Below are 4,910 nucleotides of genomic sequence, written 5' to 3'. Positions count from 1 at the left end.
CCCTTGCATAAAGAACTATATTGGGTGATTTTTAATTTTGTTTTTGGAATGTTTATGTATTTGTGGTTCTAGAATGTCTAGGTGGAGTGTATTTATGGTATTTGTGTTGTTTTATGGTAGTTTTGTCATTTTCTAATTAGTATTTTTATTATATAAATTCGTTTTGCTATTTTTATAATTTTGAAACTTTTTTACTATTTTTTCAAATGAAACTTTAAAATTTGCTGTTGTGAGCATTATTGAAGTTTGGGGATAAAATGAAACTAGGCTTTAGATTAAAGAGTAGCTGCGGAAAAGCCCAGAAACTTTATGGACCTAAAGTAGGGATTTCGGCCCAGTTTGTCAGCCTCGATATTTGGTCCCAAAATAGCCGATTGCTTTCCCGCTCTTTAGGGCTGTCACCTTGGACAATGCAGGCTACTAATGTAAATCAATCTTTTGGGGATTTTTCATTCATTTTCATTTAAAAAAACAAATAACCTAATTTTAGTCCACAATAGTAAACTAATATTAGACTATTTTGTTTTTATTAAATATAGCCCAATTGATTAAGTAGGTGTTTGAGGCAATGATTTGGTTATTATAGTCCTAACTTATTAGAGTTAGGTTATAATAGTTTGTGTTTTGTGGTGTAGATCATTTTAATATAGGTTATAGTAGTATGTGTTTAAGGTATAAATTATTTTAGTTTGAGAAGGAAATAGTAAACAATTTAGCAAAGAATAAACAAATGGTGAATGCAAAATAGTAAAACGGTAGCAAATAGTAAATGCTGTAGTAAATGAGAGTTTTGAAAGTGTTGACGGTAACTAATTGGGGACTATAAAATAGTATTTACTGTAGTAAGATGTGGTTATTCACTACAAGAAATCAATAGTTTTCGACGCCTAAAATCGTTAAAAAATAGCTAAAAACGCGTCGGGTGTTCATCTCCTGATGTCGTTGGCGTTGTTAGGAGAATAGTCGGCATCGGCGGGAGTTAATGTCTTGACGCATGCAACCTTAGCGCCGGGAGATCATGAGAACTCCCAGTGAAATATACGCCGTCAGGAGAGGGACTCCCGACTACATCAAAAAACCGTCAGGAGTGAATGTTTCTCCCAATGGTGTATTGTACCATGGGAGTTTGATTAAGAACATTTTTTTTTTATTTTTTACATTATTGTTTTTTATTTTTTATTTTTAAATTTTGATCTCAATCACCTAAAATTTAGAACATAATAATTAAGCAAATCAAAAGTTTTTACATAAATTCAAAGCAAACAAAGTTTTCATATATGAATAAATTCACATAAATTTTCGCTACATAAAAGAGAGAAGTATGCTAGAGAATAATGTTTACATATATGACATAGTGGTCCACAAAAAATATGTCCTCTGGAACATATAGGAGAAAGTTTGATTGACATGTGTTGTGAGCTTGTGACTCCAAAAAGCACCTCCACAACATCAAGTTTACCTACAATTCAATTACGTTGAGACATTAGCGTACATTATTATATTAAGATTAAACTAAGAAAAATTCTCAACCAACCTCACACAACCTTCAAACTTCATAAACATAATAATTACCGAAAGAAAAACATAACAAGATAATAATAAACTCACTCAGGTGACCCCTCAATCAAATCTTGATGAATAAATAAGGCTTATGGATGCTTATGAAAGTAATTTTTTTCTTAAGAACATGTAAATTTTTACCAGATCATGCCAAAACATTTAGGTGCCTCTAAAGAGAAGATTATTGTTTTAAATAATTCGATGAAAGAAATAATTGGATAAAAAAATTGTATATTCTTTTTTTGAATTCTCTATAAGTAAATTTTCTATTAATGAAATTCAAGTTAAAAAAAAAATACAGCTACTTGACAGTGACTCCATACGAAAAGAAAAGAACATAGTTCCACAAATCACAAGACAAATTCGGCTTCACTACAAGAAGTCGGGATCAAACATTCTATTAAAAGAATGGTCAAACTAGAAGGAAGTGAGATATGAGAAAAATGGGCACATCAAACAAGTATAAACTCGAAGTAACAATCTGAAAGAGCCGTGAGGTCCACTACAGAAGTAGAGATCATTTCCAATTCCAAATTTTTATAAAATTAAAAAAAAAAAAACAGAGGAAAAATTATGCAATTCACAGACTAATTTTACAGACTACAAATAGAAGGAATTAAGATTAAAAATTACATACCATTGAAGAATCGAAAAACTTTAGATAATCCCTTGAACCAGTCCTGAACAATTCGTACTGGACACCATCAACCGGAGCCTTATGTATTCTCTTTTGGGTAGAGAATTCTCAGGAACGTATGGGCACTGAGTTTTGGAGAAGGAGAATAAAAAATTAGAGAGAAAATTTCACAGGGATGAATTTTGGTAAAAACTTACCGAGCACTTTGTTCTTTCTTGGGAAGAAGATGAATAATACGTCAAAAAACCAACTCCCCTTCTCCACATGATTTGAGAGAATTAAGGGGAGGGAAGTTATTTCACTTCCTTTAATTTTAAAACTTAAAATTAAATTAAAAATAATTTAATTTAAATAATAATCACACATAACCTAACTTATCATATGTGTATATAACACATAACCTATAGTTTTTATATTGTATCAAATACAATATAACCTATGATTTTTAATTCTCTCATTAATGCATAGTATTTAATATAAAACACATTTATACTAAACATAATTATATGAATCTCATCCATATAATTAGTATTTGAATCATATTCAAATACTCAATTCCTCTCTTAATAAACTTTATTTTGTAATGTATCAAATACATTATATTAATTATATCATATATAATTAATCCCCTCCATTAATTTGAACCATTCAAATCAATACAAAATTAATTCTCAATAATCCCAGTTGAGTTACAGAGGGAACCTTATGGACCTGTAGATTAAAGCTCCAATGGTACTTGAATAATTAATTAAAATTCTTTAATTAAATTACTCAACATCCATTAACTGCCAGTCACTCCATTAAAGACCGACAGTTGCACTCTTCGCACTACAGATATATTTATGTGTCCATTAAATATTACTAGTCAACAGTGCGATGACCTTTCACAAATTACTCGTAAGTATAGTTGGATCAAAATTACCATTTTGGCCCTATAGTTATATCTAACTCCTTAAGTATCACTGATCTCTCTAATGAACAATAAGTCATAGTCCATCTATGACCAAACCCTCTCAAGCAAAGAGAGGTTGTGATGTCATATTGTTCAAGCCCCGAAATCAGTTCTTAAGGGAGAAATTTATTTACTTACCCCGACATTAGGGAATGAGTAAATTCCATCTTGTGTAGTTGTGTTCTCAGCTCCCCAATCAGATGAATCCCCAAAATGGTAGGCTTATTGAGTCGGCGATCTGACCACTCTCAACCATACAAATCAAAGGACCGCTTTCATAGACAAAGTTCACAACTCACTCAGGATTCATGTCATGTCACATATGGCCATCATGGTGAATGTAAATCTTTACTATTAATTGTATTACATAAAGAGACTATTCATTTCGTGGTCCAGTTTTATACAAACTCTTTTGTATAGAAAACCCCGCTTACATGTCTCTATACGAATGATCAGGATCAGATCATTTGTAGCATTTTACAACAATTGTAACATCTACAATGCGGGCCATATTTGTAGTTTCACAAGGATAAATTATCCAACCTTATCCATCTACTATAGACCATTTAGGTTATTACTTAAACATCATCCACATGTATGTCTCTACATACATGATTAAACTACAGAAGATAACCTTGGATATTGTACGTTAATACTACTAAATGTCGAATAAAATATCTCATATTTTATAAAATAAATAAAATTGTTTATACATTACAATTACAAACAACAGGACCCACTAGATTTAGGGCATAAACCCCAACATAATCATCCCTGCCCCCATAAGAATTATCAAAACTCAACAAATAAAAACTTCAAATATCAACTGTTGAAAACAATACTCAACATAAAAGCACAAAAGAAAAAAGGAAAAAAAAGAAAGCAAACACAAGACATAGAAGGCATTAAACTTCATACATTAAAACATTCTCACGAAGGAATTGAATTCACTGCGGAAGCATGCGAACATCGCGCCATCGATATTCAATTTTGAAAACTCCAAAATACAGAGAATTAAACATACAAATTTTTAAGGATAAACAATTTAAACTCTAAGCATACTTTTTTAGAGAGAGGAAGAAGAAGAAAAAACTCAACCTTATAGAACACTTCTCTTCACGTATAATCCTCTCCTTGAGATCACAATCTCTTTTTCTCACGAACAACAAGAAATCTTCCTGAACTCACGAACATGACAAATAGCAAATCTGATGAACACTACCACTCATCGATCCTACTATTCTCCGAAAAGGAATGATATGGTGGGATTTATTTAATGTTTTAGGAGAAGGAAGGGAACAACAGAGAGAACTTTTTGGAGAGAAACTAATTTTCTTGAGAGAGATCTTTTTCACAGCAACAACCAACCACTTAGTTTTTTCTTGAGAGAGATCTTTTTCACAGCAACAACCAACCACTTTTCTATGTTTTGATTACACAAATAAAGAAGAGGAGAAAGGGAGTTACAATAACTCTCCATCCGCCATGAGAATAACTCCCACGTGATGGAGAATTAAGATTAATTATATTATATTAATATAATATAATTAAGATGATTAACTAACTAACTCTTATTTAATCAATCATATAATATAAATCACATTAAAATGTGAATCTCTCTTAAAACCTATCGTTTTAATATGAATTTCATTCATATAATTAATATATGAATCTTATCCAAATATTTAACTCATACGTACTGTATAGTTTTAATTATAAATCATATTTATAACTAACTATATACCATAATATGCCACTATA

The 4,910-nt window shown here is 30.9% G+C and overlaps 1 long non-coding RNA gene across 1 annotated transcript; it reads right to left on the bottom strand.

Moving 5' to 3' along the window:
- Window positions 1-1,224: 1,224 nt before the first annotated feature.
- Window positions 1,225-4,485, bottom strand: LOC150034163 (uncharacterized). Its single transcript, XR_016532345.1, has 3 exons — window positions 4,248-4,485; window positions 2,198-2,322; window positions 1,225-1,459 (listed from the first exon to the last, which is right to left on the bottom strand). It is a non-coding gene; the product is annotated as an uncharacterized LOC150034163 (long non-coding RNA).
- Between the last annotated feature and the right edge of the window lie 425 nt (window positions 4,486-4,910).

This window comes from Benincasa hispida, chromosome 9 (assembly GCF_027475165.1).
Source record: "Benincasa hispida cultivar pf3 chromosome 9, pf3_genome.v1.1, whole genome shotgun sequence".
Taxonomy (NCBI): domain Eukaryota; kingdom Viridiplantae; phylum Streptophyta; class Magnoliopsida; order Cucurbitales; family Cucurbitaceae; genus Benincasa; species Benincasa hispida.
Note: the sequence above shows the minus strand (reverse complement) of the source record. Positions and strands in the feature narration are given on the sequence as shown.